The 22614-nt window shown below is 37.5% G+C and overlaps 1 protein-coding gene across 1 annotated transcript in view; it reads left to right on the top strand.

Annotated features, from left to right (window-relative positions):
- LOC125376054 (multiple epidermal growth factor-like domains protein 10) overlaps positions 1-22614 on the top strand; it is a 184177-nt gene that overhangs the window by 30511 nt on the left and 131052 nt on the right. The gene's annotated exons all lie outside the window — the stretch shown is intronic.

Below are 22614 nucleotides of genomic sequence, written 5' to 3'. Positions count from 1 at the left end.
CTACAGGTATTCGTTTAGTTGGCATGATTACTGGCTTAACATCTGGATATGTTTCCAAGTGTACTTCACCTTCAAATTTACCAATCTTCTCATCCCATAGAGGATTGTACTTTTCATCAAATTTGGATTTACTTGATACTGCAGCTACTATCTCCATATTGTGTCTCTTCACATCAGTTAACTTCATCTTGCAAGCAGTTTCAATTCCAAGAAGAGGTATCGAATCTTCTTCAACTACTATGAAGATGATGGAATATAGACTGTCATTCTTCGGATTCAGGACTGCAGTTTGGTAAGTTCCAACAGGAGTGAGTGGTGTCTTGTTCTGCATCAGAAACTTATGGTCAGTCGTGACAAGTCGACGATGAATATTATTGAGATATTGTCCACTATAATTCTGCATTTGATAGATTTGTGAGTATGCTGTCATTTCCGGTCTGGGTTTCTACTGAGCAGATCCAATGGAGACTATCTTGTTCGAATCTTTTGCAACAGCATTCACATTTCCTGACCTACGACATTGAACAGCAAAATGGTTACTACCACCACATTTACCACATTTCTGTCCCTATGCTGGACATACACCTTTCTTCATTTCATGAGAAGTCTCGCAGAATTTACATTCAGCTACTTTAGAGTGTTCATATGATTCTAACCCGTGAAGATTCCGGGGTAGAATAGGTCTTCAACAACCCATGCTTGCCGTAAAAGGTGACTATGCTTGTCGTAAAAGGCGACTTACGGATCGGGTGGTCAGGCTCGCTGACTTGGTTGATGCATGTCATTGATCCCAATTGCGTGGATCGATGCTCATGATATCAATTACTGGATTGTCTGGTCCAGACTCGATTATTTACAGACAGCCGTCATATAGCTGAAATACTGCTGAGTGCGGCGTTAAACAACAAACCAACCAACAACCAATCATATGATTCTGGTGACTGTTTTGTTTTCATGGTTTCATCTTAGTTTTAACTGGTTTCTTCTTCTGGTAACGAACAGAGTTTACTGCTTCAGCTTCAGGTTTGTACGCATCAAACTGTGTTTTTACGGTTTCTGCAACTTTACAAATGTCAATGCATTTTTCTATGGTAAGATGTCTCTCCCTTAAAAGCAATCGTTGTGTTGATTTTTCTTTAATCCCAAGAATTATTCTGTCTCTCAGAATAGAAGTTACACATGTCTGGCAGTAATTGCAGGTTTTGATTTGTGACCTCAAGTTAGCATGGAAAGTTTCAAAACTATCCCCTTCTTTCTGAATGATATTGTTGAATTTATAACGTTCATGTCTCATTGACATCTCTAATAATGAATTCATCAAATTTGTCTGTAATTTGTTTCATAGTTCTGGCATTGTCTGGTGTTTCAAACTCAAACCCATTGTACGCACGAAGTGCTTCATCCCCTAAACAGTTGAGCAGTGATGCAATCTGGCAGTCGGCATTGTCACCCATTAGTAAAGGTCCAGGGGGTTACGCCCGATAATAACTTAGGTCTTTACCCTGTTCTGCATGTTCATTTTCGTCATTATCACCCATTGTCATGATAGCACGTGAATATAGCGTTTAGTCAAATATTTACAGAAATATCTAAGACAATGTCAGTATTTTAGTCTAGAATTACTCAATGTATCCTAATATAACTGTCTATGGCGTTTTCACCGCAGCCACCATGTTTCGTGTGGTTTTAAGCACTTATAATAACACTGACTTCTATTAACGACACTGTATTCAGGGGAAGTAACTCTCTTTTACTGACCGAACATCACATGTGATATGAGCATGATATTGAGTGAAGCGCCCTAGAATTTTCAGTTAAGGCTCAGTAATGACTCTTTCACGTAACAGATAGTTTACCCCACTACCTGTCTACTAAAAACAACAGGTACGTGTCATGTGTAATGCATTAACATGTTGTATAACCGTATCACTGATCAAATACCGCGGAGTGTTCCTCTTTGATAATGGGTATATTCTTCATAATCTTAAGATAAGAACATTTTGGATTATTCCTGAGCGTATGTTTAACATTCTCATTATCCAAGACTGTACACAAGTCGTAAGAAACGTTCGCTTCGATATATACATGTACCCTTGTAACTGACAGTTGTGCAGTCGGACCACAGCTAACCGGTTATGGCCTGTTATTTTTAAGTGATAATGCCTCGCCGACCGGGCGTCATCTTGTCACTGTCACATGATTTGGAAAAGAGGGCAGGCATGAAAACATGCGATGCAGGGATATATATAAACTTGCTTTTCAATTATTAGCTTGGTAAACCAAAGGAAGCTAACCCGTTACAGCCTGGCGGCTTCATGTCTGAGCTCGGCTATGTGTGTGTGTGTGTGTGTGTGTGTGTGTGTGTGTGTGTGTGTGTGTGTGTGTGTGTGTGTGTGTGTGTGTGTGTGTGTGTGTGTGTGTGTGTGTGTGTATGTGTGTGTTTGTTTGTCTATTAAAAAGATGAAATACTTTGCATCGAGTCCGTTACCATATCAAAAGAAAGGTTAAACTATTCCAATTATTCCCCAAACAAGGGTTTACCACAATGGTACAACAGCATGCATCAACCAATCAACGAGCCTGACCACCCAGGTTAGTAAGTTTCCTCTTACGACAAGCATGGATTGCAGAAGAGCAAACAACCCGGAAGTTGACCTCCATTAGTCTTCTTTCTTATACATATATTACTTTTCAAAATGGTGAAAACTTTGAGTAGTATATACCATGAGTTGGGTTTTGGAGGTGAAACCGACCCAGATAGTTTATATTAAGGGGACTTATATGTTATAGATTATGAACGACAAACGACAATATGGTCAATAGGTCATAATGACATATAAGATCATCATCACACATAAATACGGAGAGTAGGTATATTACTCACAGTGTCTTATGTGTGCGAGCGTGCGTAGCTGGCTATATACAGATAGGGTAGCTTATCTCAACATGTGCCCAGGCCTGAGTTCTGGCTCAGTTAACAATACTATGCTGCAAAGTCACACTGACATTTGTTTCCAATAACATACTTAAAGCAAGATTTCAAATACAGAAAAGACTGAGGATTTCACACTTCACATGCAATGTCTCAGCTACATATTGACGAGATCAGTATACAGATAATAACACACCAGTCAACAAAAGGTCAGTATTAGCAACATATCACATATTGAAGTAGAAATGACACTAGTTCAAATTCTGAACTGTTCCACAATCTCATATATTAAAATCAAACTGTATGCTTTTTACGTATGTAGAGTTAAAGTTAATCTTCCTTTGTCGGGTATTACAGTACATTTGCTTCAAGTTTGACGCCCCAGCAGGATGCTACTCGTATGTATGAAGAGAAGACACCCTATTATTTAGTAGTTACTGTATTAAGGGAATAATTCAGTGAATGTAATTTACGCGTTAGGTCCTATAACAAACAATAATCAGAAGTATAGTATCGTTTTGTGGTTGTCAAACCAACAGCCATAGTGGGCTTTGTAATTATTTAAACGTTTAATCAAATCCAGACAATGGTACTTCGGACCATCATGGAATTAGTACATTATTGTACAGGCTGGTCTTCACCATATGAAGGTTCATTCCCCAAGGATTTCACAGTCACTGACACCTTGTTCGATATGACTATGCACATGCCTATCCCGCAAACCCCTCAGGGGACTCAATTGTATTAGAGGCACAGTTTGCTGGTAGAGTTGTGTCAACAGACTGGAGACATCTTGGGCTTCCTTCCCCCACATTTATCTGACTCACTTCATCTGACAACACTTTGCTTGTATATTTCGCATATAATGTAATATAATAGAATAGAATAGAATTTTTGTAACATTCTTGTAATACCTAATATGCTCATTATTCACATTCAAGATATACTGGTTACATTTAATGTACAAATAAAGTATATTATGTTGCCTTTGTGTTTTTATTGTTGTTCCTTTATACTTATATTTATTGAGCTTTCTTTATCCTTATATTTACTGAGCTTTAAAAGCTTGTGAAATGTTATCATTGAGACATGGATAGGGTTGGCTATACGATACCTGATCACGATACCCCCTCCTTTGGTAATTTTGTGTTCTGGCCTTGCAATTACTGTATTGAAATATGTACAGTATAAACAGTACCGAGCATAGTATAAACACAAACATGTAAATATTTGAACAGCTCCTCCTCCATTACGATATGAAATAGCACATGAGAAGAATTATTGCCTGAATATCTCAACGGGGAATATTTAGTGTCAATAATACTGAGCATTCAGTGTTGTGCAAGCAAGGTGTTACTTTGTTCACGTTTCAGTGCAAACGCTCCTGACCCTGTTCAATAGGTGCACATACGCCATGGTTTTAGATAGCTATGTAATATGTACAAAGCAAACATTATTCACCTTTCAAACCAATGATCATAGACGTATGTTGCGTCAGCATTGCTGAAGTTCTACTGCCTGACGCAGTCTTGCCTGGTGTAACGCAGCTCTTGTTCGAAGCGTTGGTATCTCGATGTTTCATAATGCATGGGTTGTATACACAACCGTTTACATAACAGGGCAGTAAACCCATGCAGAGGTGTGTTCGATTTAAATACTAGCTTGTTCGACTGGTTATGATAATGTATATAACACATGAGGCTAAATTGTTCGAGTGTAGCAACTTTCCGATATTTTACATGTGCTATTTAACTGGTGTCGTGCCGGGTTAGCGAAAATCCAATTTTCCCTAGTATCAGTAAAGCGAAAACCCAAGTTAGGGTATTTGTCCCACGAAAGCGAGAAATTAATAATGGCTATAAAAACACCGGATTACCGTAGTTTAGAATAGCGCCCATGCTGTTCAAACAGAGGAGAGGAGAGATTTACGAGAAAGTCGTTTCGTAAAAAAAATAATACAGTTGGATGTTTAAACACAGGAGAAGAGATGATCAGTTTCTTAATTGAACAAACAATTAGTTTCTTACACTGGACAAAATATCATCCATTCCAACATTTCCAAAACTTGGAAATACCGTCATTCCAATTGGAAATATGACCATTCCAAAATTTGGAAAGGTCATATTTCCAAGCTTGGAAATGTTTGGAAATGTTTGGAAATGTTTGGATTTGTTTGGATTTGTTTGGAAATGTTTGAATACATAGGTGATTTTATGTCTGCTTCTTCTGTCTGCTGGTTAAGCTGTTCAGATCGTTTCCAAAGTGGATTTGCTGCAATATTCTATCCCAACGCTTTAGTTGAATACATAATACTGTTTATAAATGTATTTGACGGTGCAACACATCAAGAATTTACTGCCGCTTCTTCAACTTGTGTGCACTTGAGATTATTATTACGTCGGTAATGCACTCTTTCAAGTGCATCTTTGGCTTAAAGCTTCAAACGAATGCTTTCATAAAATACCCCATTAGATACTTTTCAAATGTTAGGATGTGTTGGCAACACATCATGGTTTTATTGCCGCTTCTTTCAGTTCGTAGGCTTGTATAACGGAACATGGTGGACTTATATGTCTACATATTTGATTTTATGTCACCAAGCTCATTTGTCGATGAAAACATTTCATCTGTAATACGTTACATAAGTGTATCATACTTATGGCCATCATATATTTTGGCAATATTTAGATATCGCAACACATCATGATTTTATTTCAAAGATGCAAAATAAAGGTCACTGAGGGTAGATTTTTTATTTAATTTGTATATAGCGTAGTACAGTGAATTTCTCTTGGTTGTTTAACAAGCTCACATAAAAGATGTAAGCCTCAATAAATTAAGAATTATGTTTCTACTGGTGCTTCTTCTGGTTCTCAGTTTGTTGTTGCGCTTTGTTCAAATATTTTGTAATATGAACTTAGCACCATAAATGATTTGAAATTTATCGCAGGATGTACACCACCACAAGAGAGGCATCGTGGTTTTACTAGTGCTATTTTACAAATCGAATATACCTTTATCAGACATGGCGATGCGATTGAACACCGGATTGGTACCCTGTTATATATGGCTGTTTCCCTCTCTGTTTCTCAGAACTAATCCATAAATTGATAGCATTATAACTAAACTGCTGTCGAGGTGTTCATTCCAAATCTTACATTTCACCAAGCCATGCAGAAATAACAAAAATACAAAACACAGGATGAACGTGAATTTATATTCAGGATATCATGTCATAGTTCAAGGTATATGTACAATAAATAACACTTGGGCACATCACTGGGTAATGATCATACATGTATACAATTATATCTACAATAATACACATACAAGAACTAAAATATAGAATGTACAATTAAAATTTCTATTTAAAGCAAAACTTTACAACAACAATAAACCAATAAATTACACACACACAAATCTGTCCCTTGGTGACACAAATGTAACTGTCCTGGTACCTATTTGTCCCTCAATTTTGACGAATTTACCCTTAATTCGTTGAATGGGCATAAACGAAGATGGACCAGAGTCAACATACATGGAAGAGTGCCAGGCTTCCACTGGTCGGCCACAATGGTTTTTTAGTTTATCTTCAAGTTCCCGATACCATTGAACTTCTGCAAGGATGTGTCTCTTCTCTATGCCGTCAACTCTTGCTGAGTGCTGAAGGTATCTCAATACCTTTCCAGGTCTCGGAGAAACCCCCCAACCAATTTTCCCGTCCCCGTCTGTCCAGTAGGCAGTGATGTAAGAAGATCTCACACTTTGAGACTTGGCAGATCCAAAGACTTCTGATCCAAGGTATAGAGTTTTTATTTCCCTAACGGCCGGCAAAGTCTCGACTGTTTCGCCATAGAGGGCTCTGTACATTTCTTGAAGGGAGTGTTCGTCATTTTCAGTGAGGCCACGGACTTTATATTTTGAAAAAATGAACCTGTCAATGTCAGTCCACTGAAGGTTTTCAATGTGATGAAGTCGGGATGACATCTGTCGGAGCTGCAAGCATTCACTTGAATTAATCTTGCCAAGAGTACCCACTTTAATGTTAGCTGTAACAGTGGCGATGATCGGCTCAAGGGTGTCTCCAAAGTGAAACTCGTCATCTAAGACCAATCCAAGGAGATGAGAATGGCTTACGAAACGTCTCATCAGCTGCAGTTCTACGCTTTTCTTGTTAGTTGTGTAGTCGCCCAGCATACCATTAAACCGTTCAAAACTGAACAGCCAAAACGAGTAAATGGGTCCAAAGTCCTGAACACACTCAATCAGATGACCATGCAAGTGCATGTTAGGGGTAACTCTGTCACGGCCATATAATCGCTCAAAATTCTCACAGAAGCGCATCAGTAATAAATCTGCCATTTTTATGTCATTTTCAGTTAATACTCGGCAACACAAATATCTACAGGCCAATACAAAATTTCGCCAACATTCTAAATGATCATCAGAAATAACATCCTTCAGTGCATACACAGAAAACAGTAACGTCCAGTTTTTAAACTGGTCTGCACTAAACCCTGCAAAACCGGAGGAAATCTTATGTGGGATGCGACCAATGTCACTTGGACAGTTAACTGCATCCACCTTTGCTTGGATAGTGTCTAAGTTCTTGTCAGTTAGTACACCAGTGTCTCTCCATACATGCAACATATGTTTTGATGTCCCCAGAAACAAATTGTGCATAGGGTCCACAACAGACATTTTGATCAGATCAAGGTATGGCAGCTCAGACAAGACGGAGTATCTTGTTCCATACGAACTCGCAAGTGCTTCTCTATCTGTCTTGGTTCTGGCACTTGTGATGTGTCTAATTTCTCGTATATGCTTTTCATGGGTGCGAGGTATCCACTGAGTTCTGTCAAAACCACTGTAGTCTCTTTTGCCGAATTCACCAGGAAAAGACTTCTTGCACCGAGAACACCCTTTGACGGCTGCATGTCCCAGAAAGCCACATAACTTTCGGCAAGCAGGGATATCACATCCAATGCACATTAAGGCCAAGCGAAATATCTTACAGTTGAATGAAAAACCTACTGTCCATGCTTCAAGAAGCTCATCAACTAAAGGTTGTACAAAACTGTTTGTAGGGGGTTCTTTCTTCATGTGCGGTATAATACCAACAATGATAACATTCTCACGTTTGTAACGTTCTTCTCGAGGTAGATTGAGGATGACTAAATACATTACACCTACAGAGTATTTGACGTGTTTGAATGGCTGAAACCAGTCTAAATTAAGCATAAGGCCATAGTTTCTCTTCTTCTTCAAATATGTCCCACTGAAGCTCTTCCAGATACGACCATCATACACGTCATGCAAAGTACCATCACTAACGACCCTGTCACGCCATTGTTCACATTTCTCCTCAAAACCTGGTCTTGACAAAAAGTTAAAAAGTGAATCTTTCAGAGATTTAAAATAATAGTTCTTATGTGGTACAAGCTTCTTCTTGCCAGAGGAAAGGGTCATACTTTGTAACAGTTGTGCACCACAAGGCTGGCGATAATGTCTCATTGGGTGATTAGGTTGGGAGACGTTTGAACAAGTCATACTGACTTCTTCTCCTTCGAAAACAGAAATACAGTCAGAATATCTATATATGCTACAGCATGCTGGGCATACAACATAGTGGAAAAAGTTATTGTCGTCAATTCTGAGTAATTTCTTGAGCAGGAAAATAGTACTTGGGAACATCGGTACTACAACAGCAAGGAACTTGTAATGCTGAGCGGCAACGGCGAGAAGGGCATGAAGGTATTTCAGAAGGAATGCGATGGCATTTGAGGAAATATAAAATACAGACTGCCAAATGCAGAGGAAGAAACATGTCCATAAGATGAGTGCCTTAAAAAATGGTTTCACTTCCGGTGAGGCAGGTTGAGAGGATTCAGCTTGCTGAGGTTTTCTCGGTTGAAAACTCTGAAGCAGATCGTCAATCTCATCTTCATCAAAGTATACCTCTTCATCATCGTCAGAGCTGTCTTGAGATGCAGTTTCAGGTTCTGTACTCGGACAAGTGCCTTTGTGTCGCTTGTAATTAGAAGAAGAGGAAAAAGAGTTTCCACAGTCTTCACAGCGTTTTCTCTTCATAAAGGAGGCCATGATTCCTGAAAAAGATAGTAACAAATTAGTAGTTTGTACATAAGATAGACAATACATCTAAACCTGTTACATTAATAAACATACACATCATCCGTTCATGTGGGAAGTACCTATATGCCTACAGCATAAAGAGGTCAATGAACAGATAAATGTTTATTGATAACTATTTCTAAAGTGACGGAATATCCGTTTTGTTAAATATACTTTTAGTATTTTGTGTGTGTGTGTGTATGTGTGTGTGTGTGTGTGTGTGTGTGTGTGTGTGTGTGTGTGTGTGTGTGTGTGTGTGTGTGTGTGTGTGTGTGTGTGAGGTAGAAGAAGAATTGTACACCATAAAAATGGCTACGTATGTAGTTGGGGTAGATATGTTGAATGCCCGGCCAGTATGACCTTTGAGTCACTACAGTTTCAGTCATTAAAATGCGTAAAACAGTATTTGAGTGAAAGAAAACACTATAAGTGAGTGAAACGAAATACCTCAGTACAGGCACACCCAGTCCCACAACCCCAAGTCTGCATGTATCAATACTCATACCTGCCACATCCTCAATCACTTAACTTACTCACACAATCATCTGACAACATGTTCGCCAACCCTCGTATCACAACGCATGCACGCATGCACGCACGCACACTCGCACACACCCCCACCCACATCACATTCTTCTTTCCCCACCATTATGTCTACGTCAGCCAACATGGATCCATGCACATGCTTTCATACATAATCCATCCTCCCACCATTCCCCAACATCCATCGAACTATAACTATATCCGCCCTCATGTATCGGTATTCGTGCTTTCATACATACATACACCCCTCTACCATTCCCCTACATCCATCGCAGTATAACTATGACTATAACCGCCTTCGTGCATCTGCACTTATGTTCACATTGCATTGCATATGCATCGAATTACACGTTTAAAATATCGTAAATATTTTACAACATGTACATATTATATATCAGCAAACAGAGATTATAACGCAATAGATTTCATCCGTCAAAACATCACAGAAAGAGGGGCAGCCTGGAATTTTACAATGGCATCTGAATGCACTAAGACGTTCAACTGGTCAGGAGGTGAGAGTTGCGGAAGATTACGGTAAACTTCAGTTACAGATCTCCATTACGAATATCTAAAGTATGAATAAAGATCACAGCTTGCTATGACGTGTACTTCATGACTGCAGAATTTGCAATGTCCTTAGCTCTAAATTGTATGTCTAAATGCTTATGTAGACAAAGACCCAAATGTATATAGGCATGACCATATTATATTGTACGCACATATCACCACATTTAAAAACAAAGCTAGATTGAGTCTTTTAAGGGCATTAAGAACTGATACACACAAGGAAATATATTTATGGATGTCAACGGAGGAACACTGCGTTTCGGAATATATACATTCTCCTTCATCAGGTGCATATTATTAAATGCTATGAGGCAGAGAACATATATTTGTACCTGTAAGAACAACAAAAGTAAAACGATAGCAAAGAAGGGAACGCAACAAGGGAAGCCAACAGATAACTGGCATGGCGCTGATTACCCCGCCTCCCGTTTGCCCATTGTCCATTTCCCATTACCAATCATTCATAAGTTAAGTTTTGGCTTTAATTAGTCCATTGATAATCAACCATCAACGTCTATTATCTCCACCCTAAAAATATGTAGTTTACTGAGAAAGTGGTATCCAAATATAATGTGTGTTACTGTTGATCACTTTCTTAAAGGCATTTTGGTTCAAAGCTTTCGGTCATAGAAGCCGTGCCATTTTTCTCTTGTCAGAGGAGTACACAAAGTATACGTCATCTGGACTAACATTTTTGGTTCGGTGGCTGGGTTAGATCGCCAACTTTGTGTTCTGGCGATTGGGTGCCTCACTCACAGTGTGGGTTCAAATCCCGGACGGGACTCAACCCAAGAAAGTACGAGAATCTGTACTTTACTCAGAAAGTGTTATCCCAATTATAACATTTGTTGTCAAGAAAACACAATAAATGTATATTCGGCTTTGGAAGGGTAATGATATCACAGACATATACGGATATTGATGATGACTTGGAGGAGCTTCGTAACGCACGTCTTCTCAATTCAGGGATTGGTAAATCCAAATATGTGTGTGTGCGTGCGTGCGTGCGTGCGTGCGTAAATGTGGGCCTGTTGGATGTTACATAAAACATTTATCTTGAGCGGGATGGTAGTTCGAGTTGGATTAGCATGTTAACAATATGATCTTCTTTAGGCAGAGAATGCCGCGCATGAATGTATTGATGAAATTCCTAGGTACATGGGGCCTTTTCGTCCTCAGGAATACCCACAGTGGAGACTTCAATGGGGATAGGTTGTACTCAATGTGCTACCTGGTAGATTTTGTGTCATCAGACCGGACAACGTTGGTCTTTGACTGATTGTGGCGTAAAACACACTTTCCATTTACTTATATCGGAAATTGAATGTTCATCTTAATTGATATTGTTGAACATGTAATATATTTTTAAAGAAATAAAACAGTGACATAATAACTACAACTTTATGTGAGCGCGAGTAGCTTTTTTGGAATGAGATGAATAAGTCTTATAAAGTTGTAAGCTTCTTCACAACCGTGTAACTATGAATTGACTTTATTGTGTAATCAAAAAAGAGATAGGACCTAAAATAGCCAAATTTCATACGATTTCACTTGTCCACCATCTTGGATGCAAGGCGAAAACATTTCAGCGCGTTTGAAGCCACTGAGAATGCCCCCTGCAGAGTTGGACGAACATTCTGCGGTGGCGCGGCTGAGTTGACCAGAGGCTATCAGCAGTATTTCCTATCCAGGTTATTTAGGTCAGTTGTTTGTGTGTGTGTGTGTGTGTGTGTGTGTGTGTGCGTGCGTGCGTGCGTGCGTGCGTGTGGACGTGCGTGCGTGCGTGTGGGGGGTGGGGGCGGGGGCGTGGGGGGTGATATTGGGGGGATAGATGATAGATTTAGCAACAAGTAAGGTCATCTTGAGTGGGGGGGTATTCGCAGATGGATTAGCATATGAACTATGATTCTCTTTAGGCCGAAAATGAGGATCCACGATGTTCGACCTGGTAGAAGTGTTATCAAACCTCACAGCATTGGTTTTTTGACTGACTGTAGCGTCAAAACAAACTCATTCATTTACTTGAACTGAATGTTCATCTTAATTGTTATGGATAGTCACGGAGCCATGATCCAGAGAACAGGGTGTCATTAGATAGAAATAAACTAAGTAATAATAGGATTACCAGAAAAACGGGGTTTTACACACAAGCCAATAAACTGCGCTCATTAACACCAGAGTAAGTCAGTACAAGATTGAAAACTGCCCCATAATTATGTATGACATGCTTGTCGGGTATTGCTACATATATATGTGAAAACAAAGTTATTAAAATGAAGAGCAAAACTGATGAAAGTTAACAATAAACGTGTATACGTGTTATATCGTCACTGCAAAAATAATGATTGTTTTTCTTTAGTATTAACATTCAAATACGTTATATATGTATCTGTATTAGCGATATTGTCTTTGTTCCGACGGTGAGTCAGCGTTAGCCGTACTATCTCGTAGTATAATTGAATTTCTGAAGACATTACGATACAGTTTTTCTGATGCATCACGTCTGCACTAGCGCTTGATAACAGCCTTGTGTTTGGGTGTTTCAGTGGTTTAAATCGCTGCTCTTGATATTGTTGATTAAACTTTGATACTGTGAACAATATAATGTTATGTGAGAGGTTGACTTTAGAACGGTAACATACTAATAGTATATAGGATGACATAAACAGAACAATGAGAAGTTCGTCCAGATTAGTGTATAGGCAACATTTAATAATTAAAATAATTACATTCAACAACTCCCCTTTTAAGTCCATTTTCCTGACTTATAAGTAAATGCAAGAACAATCGGCCGGAATAAAATGTATAGTTCTTGTCCACTTCCATATGACTATATAGCATACAATAAGCTATCGGGTCCCGTTTAGATCGGTTTGGGCGGCAGCCTAGATAGCCATAGAATAGTTTCATCTTGGAATCTCCCATATCACTGGGGCTCCTCTTTAATTTAAATGGAGTTACTCGTTACGATTCCGAACCTTCACGTGACTGAGTTTATGAACCATTGTCAAATAGTGGTGACATTAAATCTAGGAAACAATACGCGAAGTCGCGCATGCACAGAACGGAAAATTTGGTCAAGGCATTAAGTAATCCGCATGCGCAGAACGATTGATTTCAGTACTTCCGCTAAGCGCTTCGAGTGCAGCGTCAAACGCGGGCCTGTAATCTAACACGCGGAGACTGACCAATGAAATCTGAGAAGTAGAAATACCGGTAGACGCTGTTGCTTGATTGACAATGTCAATCAAGAAAGGGAGGAGCTTAACGCTATCGTTCTCTCCCAGTAAATTCCGATGTCAAATAACGACGTTATTTGGACGGAAAAACGATGGTTTGAAAACGTCCAAATAACGTCGTTTTTCCGTCCAATGACCATATACGGAAAAAACCGACGTTTTCGTGTTTGCAGTGTAAGGATGCCACTGTCTTAAATATACATGTTAAAAACTAGTAAGCACTATTTCTATGGTTTACTATTTCTATAGCAGAATATGCAGGTACAATTTACTGACGAAGAACTGGACGAAAGGTTTGGTTTAAATGCAGTAAAGTCACATGCCACATCTTAATGTCATTCCATACAATAAACACTTGCGACCAAATACGTATTCATGGTGATAGTGTTTACAGAGATCGAGTTTCTGTGCCAGTTATATAATGATAAACTTATACAGCCTTTCAAAAAGCAATAATTCATTAAATAAAAATTGATGTAATGCTCAAGCCATAGCTTCGTCACGTCCTTATACGATAACAATAAAAACGTGAATCCATACACTTTTAGGTTAATCATATTGGTTCTACCATGATGTTAGCCTGTTCTGGATTCTGATGTGGTCAGTCAAACTGAATCAGAGGTATCAAAGGAGTGTAAGTTGTCTCGTACGAAAGTATCAATATAACATCAGTCGGTAAAATACTTCGAACATTTATACCATCAAATCTAAGTGGACTTAACAAATAATGAATAATTAATATTTCGGTGTGAAATGCAATTAAATTGGTTATGGACCGCGAAATAATGCTTAATTTCACATATAAATCTAGTATGAAAGGTTTTTAATGCTGCGTTTGTTGCTTTCAACTGTCGTTTGTTTCGTGGCGTTCTTGTACAAAATCCCACCCCTTTCATATTATCATCGTTGAAAGCAAAGAGTTCATACGCAATTCTCACTATGTTCACATAATTATATATTCTCTCAATTAAAAACAAAGTAGTTTTGTTTCCAAAATAACACGATCTATTGTTGAAGTTGCCAGAATACTTATAGATAAATAGTCATTGGATTTGTCATAGTGAGTCGTATATAGTGTTTCCAACATCACTCTTATTGGAACAAGAAGTATATTGACACTGTATTCATATATGAACCGTTCACATTTATTTGTAGTAAGATAACTAAAAACGAGTCAAGAGGCGTCACTCTATTATCTAACAGAACCCTAAACGAATTAACAGACATTAAAACGGTAAGTTTTCGAAATATAATCAATACCCCATTCTACAGTTCAATATTTCTCTAGTGCATGCTCGCCTCAGACTCGGGTTTAGTTATGTAACTGGTCATGTATAAGATTTATATCTGAATGCTTGATGAACACAACGGATCCAATTCTGTTTTAGTGCATGGAAATTACAGTAAAGTTAAGATCTACAATAACTGGTTGCGAACTAGTTACAGTTTTATAATTTCCCTGTATCAAGAAGAAAAGATTTGGCATAATGCTCAGGTCGGCAATTAATGGTTGGCAGTTTTATCTCTTTCTAGAGTGATAGCTTTCATTATGGAAGAATGATATTTGAATTTCACACTTTCTAAAGTGACGGTTATCTGAAGATTGTCAACATATTCATCTTTTGAATTCCGATTACCCTCACGTGTATCTTATCATAACATTTTACGCATAAGTCTTTATTGGTTCTCGCTATTGGTGAAATTGTGCCGTCTATGTACGACTATGATATTTTTAATATATCATAGTTCAAAAGACGTTCTCGTCAACAACGGACATACCCAATGTCGTATTCTCGTTATGAAAAACCTACCTCGCAGTCGTGAAATGGTATCAAGGACACTAAACTAATTAAATATTTTATCTGGGAGTGGTATAGCCGGAGTTGTACTGAGACATTTCAGAAATTAACATACTCTCGACTCACATTCACTTTCGACAATTTAGACAGTAGTTTCGTATGGTATGAAAGCAACTTCTAAATCTGTTTGAAAAATCGCAAAGAAAAGCTGTTTACATGTAACGCATTGCCATCTAATCTACATCATATCGTCAAACAAGACATTGTTTTCAGCTTTCATTAATCAATATCTTCTACGCAACATAACATCTACATGGGAGAAGTAAAATGATTACTTACTTATTCAGTTGTTAATCCGGCCCTCTCCAGAAACTTGACCAGTTTCTTAATCTACGATGAATGGCAACTTGAGCAGGCAGCTGGGCAAACACAGGAATGTGATGATTGTTGAAGCATACCAATCAGGGTATACTCTGCCGCTGAGGAGAACGTGTCATATAGCACCAATGACCTACCACGTGACATAGCGAGCAGTCACGTGATATGTTACGCGCGAGAAGTTAATTCCATGGTGTGCAATAGTCTTCATTCCAAACTGACGCCATCTTTCAGTGCTTTTATACAAACAACATTATATTTTATTCATTTAGTTTTTACTTACCTTTTTTAAATAAAATTCACTTTCTGTGAAGCAGACGTTAAATAAACGAAAGAAACAACTCATTTTAGTATCTGAAGTAATCCTTAACTTATTATCTTAAAACTCACCTCTAGTTTTTACATAATATTCAGTTAGATTATTTACCATATCTTGTTTTGTGTTTGTACCCGTCGGGCACATCCCATTTGTGAAGCCGATGTTGAATGATGATGTGACACTCCCACTCCAAATAAAGGGGATAATAGAATATAAATATTTCAGATAACACTTACTGTTACCTTTAATAAATCTTTTCCTTGTTGTTGTTTTTAATGAATAAAAATAGCTTTTTGGGGTGATTTTTTTGTATCTAAAGATAGTAACCCGGCATGATGAAAGGACAATGTATGAAACGATGAAACAGAAGCAACATATATAACGGAATACGGTTGGTCCTTATAGCCTTCTGTTCTATTTGTAGGAACAGACTAAGCAAGAATGCTTCGCTGTGAACTTAATTTTTTCAGTGAAACCCCTATCAAAATACTACCCTTGTTTCTCTTTTCAAAGATTCTAGTTTTCACCTGTTTTGTCTGGTTTAAATTTAACAGTTTTTATTCAGAAAGGCCATACGCCTTTCATACGACAATTCACTGCAATAATGATGAGAAAAACAGATTGAGTTATATCATTGTAGATACAATTACTGGTAGCTGCATATTATATTTTGGCACTATTTACCACGAAAAGACCAAATCATGAGCAAATTTAACTGAAATGTAAAGTGGCTACTCTTTATATTTATTTTCTTATCTTCCTTGTCTATAATCATATGACATTGCCTATGAAATTTGAATAAATAAACAAATATTTTGTTTTCCCATACCGACTGACGATTGTCGTAGAACAAAGATCGTTTCTACAATAGAGGGCCTCATTAGTAATATTTGAACTAATATATTATATTTTGTAAACGCTTTTGCTGGCTGTGACCTAGGCAAACCATGATGTTTTTAGAAGAATCTGCTTTGTTTAAATCACAATCACTGATCCAAACATGTGCGCCAATATGTTAATCCTTCAATAAGATTATCTTATCGTGAGAAGAAAGGTGCCGTTTATGAACTGTGCGTTGCGACTCAACGTTCAACTGAATTGTGAAAACATTTTAGTATTGGGCAGAGACGTCCACATTATACAAATTCTCACTTCCGTTTAAAAAATCCAAAATGCATATATACTTAGACGTCTGATGGCCAGTTACGTTTGAAACGCGTTGAAAAAAGGCTGTTCATTATCTTGGATCGACTTTTTGCAATGGAAGAGGCATCACTGCATGGAATTTGGTCAGAGTCAGGAGAAAGCTCAGGTAAGACCAAATATCTACATATTTATTTATGTAAAGACATCGGTTTATTTCTGTGTAAATCACCATATAGAGGAGATACATTATCGTTCGATATTATTATATTATGCAAAACATCACACATAAGATTATGAAATGTTTTCCCTTTCTGAGATATTGCTCATATCTGACAAATATACATACATTGTAAAGGAATCGTTTAGTGCCATATACATGAATATAGAAATGTAATGACTACTCTATTAACATAAGACGTTCGATATAGAGTTGTGAACGGACCTAACAATTTACATCTACCATCTTTTATTATCTCTGTCGCAGAAAGCACACTTCGTTGTGAACTGCAGTGTTATAGTGAGAACCTTTGACACAGAAGACAATTATTTCTAAAATATGTTCTAAAATAACGTATCGCTTTACCGTATGCATGTACATAGTATAACGTTAGTTGTTATCTATTAGATTTTTGATCCCCGTACATTGCTAAAACTGCACAATGCGACACCCGGGTATACGACTATTAAAAAACCTCCAATACAACAATGTTGATAAACAAAGATTATTTGTGATATCTACAAGCAGTGTCACAATAAAACTGAAGATTTTGATTTTGTATCGCCTATGAAAAGTAATTTATTCTGCAAACATGCAGTGCCACGGAAACTCTAACTATCTTTTATTAAGAAGCTGCATATGTGTTATTTCGTTTAAACAATTTGTAACTACAGTTTGAATCCCCTTTTTAACATGGACATATTATACACTTGATGAGATTGTTTGCGCGGCTCAGTTCTCAGTTCACATGTTTGACAAATGGCACTATAAAACGTTGGTAAAAATATCAAAAACAGCCTTTTTAATTTGGAATAGTATATGCCCAATGACGGTTTGGCAGAAACCACAAAAAAGTATAGATTGTCAATAACATGTCGCACATACCGGGCCCTAGTTCAAGATCAAAGATAATTGCCGCCTTGGAATGTCTAGCGGAATGATTGACACCTGTTATCACTGTAAATGTCTTGTCAAGGCTTGACTAACGATGACTCAACGCCAATTTATTGATAAACATTGAGAATAACCATAGACAGTATGGCGCCGCTTAATTTGACTGTCTGCCGCTTTCACACTGATTTGACAATATGCATAGGTAACACGCGTTACTGCCGCATGAGTTTGTTATTTTCTATGATGGGTAGTGATACGTGTGCGATTTATTTGCAATGAAACTTAGCCAATTCTCTATGACATCGGCATTTGTGCACGGGAACCACGGCGTGTATGTTTATTTCTCTCAAATCGTAAACGTAATTATTAATTACTACAGTCACCTACTACAATATTTTGGGTTATTTGTCATTTGGATATTTTCTTAATAACTTAAGACAAATAATTGATATATGAATTATTTATATTAATATGAATTCAGGCTCTTGAAATAGAGTTTATTAACATCATTCCTCTATTTGGCTGGCATTTTGAGTAGATTGTTCTGACTAAATCTAGTTCCACCATGCAAACTACATGTTTTCCTCTGAATTTATAATCAGTATCTCTTCAATTGTAATTATTCTACCTGCGTTTTATGTTATAAGAAAACCGAACAGTTATCATCATTCGATAGGACAAAGGCTTAACTATGCTTCTTACCCAAACTACCAAACTAAGTATTCAGATGTGTGACCATATCCCTACAAACACGCTAAAACCAAGCAATCCCATTTCACTTACATATTGTTTGAAACACATGCTAGTCAATCGCAAAATACTGATTCGCATTTTAGATTCAAGGTAAGCAATGCATTATATACTTACAACATATTTATCATGTTCAATTTAAGGATCCGAATACCAGATCGACGAGGAGGACAAGAGTGACACATCGTCGGAATTTGCCACCAATTACCAGGTATTAATTGAAATAGTGAATAGATTATTCACTGATTATCCGGGGAAGTTAACAATTTTTGATTTAAACAATATTTCATTCGGAAATAATATAACGATACAGAATAGGGAAAAGGTGAACCGAAAACTAAATATCTATACTAAGTCTAACATCTTTCCTCTTACAATAATGTACGCAGTAACTATATTCTAATGTAAATGAATAACATTTTGTAAAAAGGAAATACAGTGAGACAATTAAGTAATGTTGTATCATTTATTTCGGTTTCTTCATGTCCCAGGAAACTATACGCTGATCTCTTGTAATAGAGTAACATGAATGTTTTATTAGTAGACTGAATGTGTGTCTGTATGAACTGAATTGTATCATCATAGTGTTGACCCAAAAGGAATATCGCCAAGGTGAACGAGACAAAAATATTGAAAAAAATCATAGAGTAGGTTAGGAAAAAAAGTCATGGGAAAAAAATCATAAACAATAAAATCTGTATGCATATCAGTTTTATTCAAGTAACAACAAGTGATCTGAAGACTAAATAAATAAAGTCCTGTTCTGTTCTGAAGACGCCGTCATGATTAGTTGGCGCCAGCCTAGACTGTCCAATCAACGTGAATATACAAACCGTGATGTTACTTGACCAGTTGATGGCACCTGTCAAACTCAAAGTGCCCCTGGTCCTCCACCCACCATGTGTAATACTTTAGCGCACTTGAACGTTTTATGTGCAGCTATATCACTGTTAGGCTGAGTGATGAGAGAATAAATTTGGTCGTTTTTGTTAACGATCGTTTTTATGTTCAACCTGGTAACCTTATAAGTGACTAACTGTTTTATCATGATGAAATGAAACATAAAAAAATAATCAGAGGGAATGACGGTCGCATTTTTCGCATACATGTCATGCTCGCATTAATTTCATGATTTACTCAAGATAGATTTGAGCAACGATCATGTTTGGGTAAGGGAGATAATTTTGTCTCCGCTTGCAATTGGTTTCAATCGGACGAGCAGCTCCGAGATCGCAGCTTGACTGTTCGGTACGGCCGAAACGCGGCATCCATGTTGTTCACGCTCCTTAGATCACGCGGCCTCATTGGCCTGACGAGACATAGCTCTACATGCCACTATCGCTTTGCTTCAGTTTCTGCCAGTCTATACCTTTCTTGAATCAATTAACGATTTCATTGTCAAAGTGGTCTGATTTCAGTAATGTTAATGAAATCGGTGTTGTAATATATTATAAACTTGAACATTGTGCACTATCTGTTATACATCTGTCAGTTATATATGTAATATTCATATTGTCAGGGATTGTTTTACTAAATGTGTTAACACTTATATCACCCGTTTACATCATCTGCTGCTAGTGTCGAAAACAAGTGTTTGACGAATTCAAGTTTTACCGCATAACCATATTGTGGAAACATTTTAATTTTGTATTTGGTCTCATCGTAGAGTCCAGTCAAGCGCAAGAACAAAATCTTGAGACAAAGGGAAGAAAATGGAAAAAAGAATAGATTAGGAAGCGGTCCAGTTGCCTCATCTACACCTATGACAAGAGTTTACGACTTTTCAGGTATTTCTTACCGAACTTTACAATAATGGTTCCTAATTAGTGGCCAGGTTGAACTGTTGAAATGTGTCTGTGATTGCAGAAAGTGTCTCTCATAACCTGTAATGGGTTGTTCATACATAATTGTTTTAAATAGATTTTATATTGTAAATATGAGGTGAGACTGTAATAAAATATCTGTCTGTAATTACGACAAGTAGGACTGACCGTTAGCTTTAGCAGTCCACGTGAAGCAAAAAAAGTATAACGTTTGTGACTCGCCTGCAGTCGCAGATGAATTTCTTTACCTTTTTAAATGTCCAGGGCTCAATCATCAAAGAAAAACATGAACTGTAAATTATTGTGCATGGCAAAATGTATATAAACTTTGCAAATGTATGCAGTCTAAAAACTATTATGTTCGAGCAATAAAGCACGTTCAAGATAACTGATTCATATATTTTCATCAACCCAAGCCCATTTCTTAAATTGTACTTTTCTATGCAGATGGAGAAGATGACGGTCAGGACTTACTGAGAAGAGCCTCAAGCTGTAGTATGTATTTTCATCAAACACAATTCTATGAGCAGGTTCATGAATTTTCTTGTCACATTCGTGTAGTTTAACATGTAATTTGCTTTCATTTCAATCAGAGATTATCGTAGGTATGCTTAGACACGCAGTTATTTTCAACATCTAAATGGATATTCATAAAGATAAATGAAATCCGTATCCATCGGCGATCAATGGTATGTAGTGCATCGATGTGTCTGCAATTTGCTTAGAAAATAGCACTCATACGGCATCTGATAAACAAATTAATGTTTCAGAGAAACAAGCTGCAATTCAAGCTGAGACTCCTCGTATGAGACAAGGTATGTCACACAACGTATGAAATGATTTTTCGCATTGTATGAATAATCATACATTTATATGATTTTGGCACATCTTTAGCTGCCACAAGATACGCGGAATGACACAGGAGGAACATCTCCATTATTGATAAGGATTGCTTAATCGACATTAAAATGCCCTAGCTAATGATATTCAAACACTCATTCGTCAACACCAATTACATTCGACCAGCAACAAGATCATTTAATGTAACTATCCTTTTTATGTTTGCCGCTGAGGCTTGTCTTATATTCCAGCGGGATTTCAAATGACTGCAACCTAGTGCTTATAACACTTCAGATTGCAGTTGATGGCAAAATTAGCTTACTCTTTTTAATAAGAATATCAAGGAGGGGTAGTTCTGTTTGGCTCGAATATATTTTGAATTTGATATTTGAGTGCATATTTTGGAGAAGGTTGCACTTGAATTTTTCCCAGAACGTAAAACGGTCATCCAGGTGCTATGTAAGTATTTAATGTTTCTCTTAATTACAGGAAAGTCAATCCCCTATGCGGAATTTCTCCAACTCATGAGGGTCATGGAAGGACGACTTCACAGGGCCATTACAGATTTGAAGGGCGAAGTCGGCGACCTTAAAAAGGAAATTGGAAACTTAAACAGCGAGGTTAGAGACCTCAAGAGCAAACTTACTGAAAAGAATACACAGGTAAGTGATGATAGTCAACACTGTATTCAGTTTAAAATGCATTCTCGATATGATTTATCGTGTTTCAAGGGGAAAATTATAGTTAAATATATATTTACGTGTCATTACAAGGAAACATTGATTTTAAAAATTGCATCCAGCCAGTGTTGGATCATGCGATATAACAGTAAGTGAACTAGTAGGGCATACCATGATACGTTTCACCGTCAATTTTCACTATATTTGTATTTCCAGGTTTCCGCCCTAACTGCAAAAGTTACACGTTTGGACAACAGGGTCCAGGAACCAACACAAACTTCGACCAAATCCAGCAAAGTCAGTACAAACATAAGGGTAAGATCCCAGCAAAACATCAAAACGGCGGATATGTGGA

This window comes from Haliotis rufescens, unplaced genomic scaffold, assembly GCF_023055435.1.
Source record: "Haliotis rufescens isolate VD_foot unplaced genomic scaffold, xgHalRufe1.0.p SCAF_7, whole genome shotgun sequence".
Taxonomy (NCBI): domain Eukaryota; kingdom Metazoa; phylum Mollusca; class Gastropoda; order Lepetellida; family Haliotidae; genus Haliotis; species Haliotis rufescens.
Note: the sequence above shows the minus strand (reverse complement) of the source record. Positions and strands in the feature narration are given on the sequence as shown.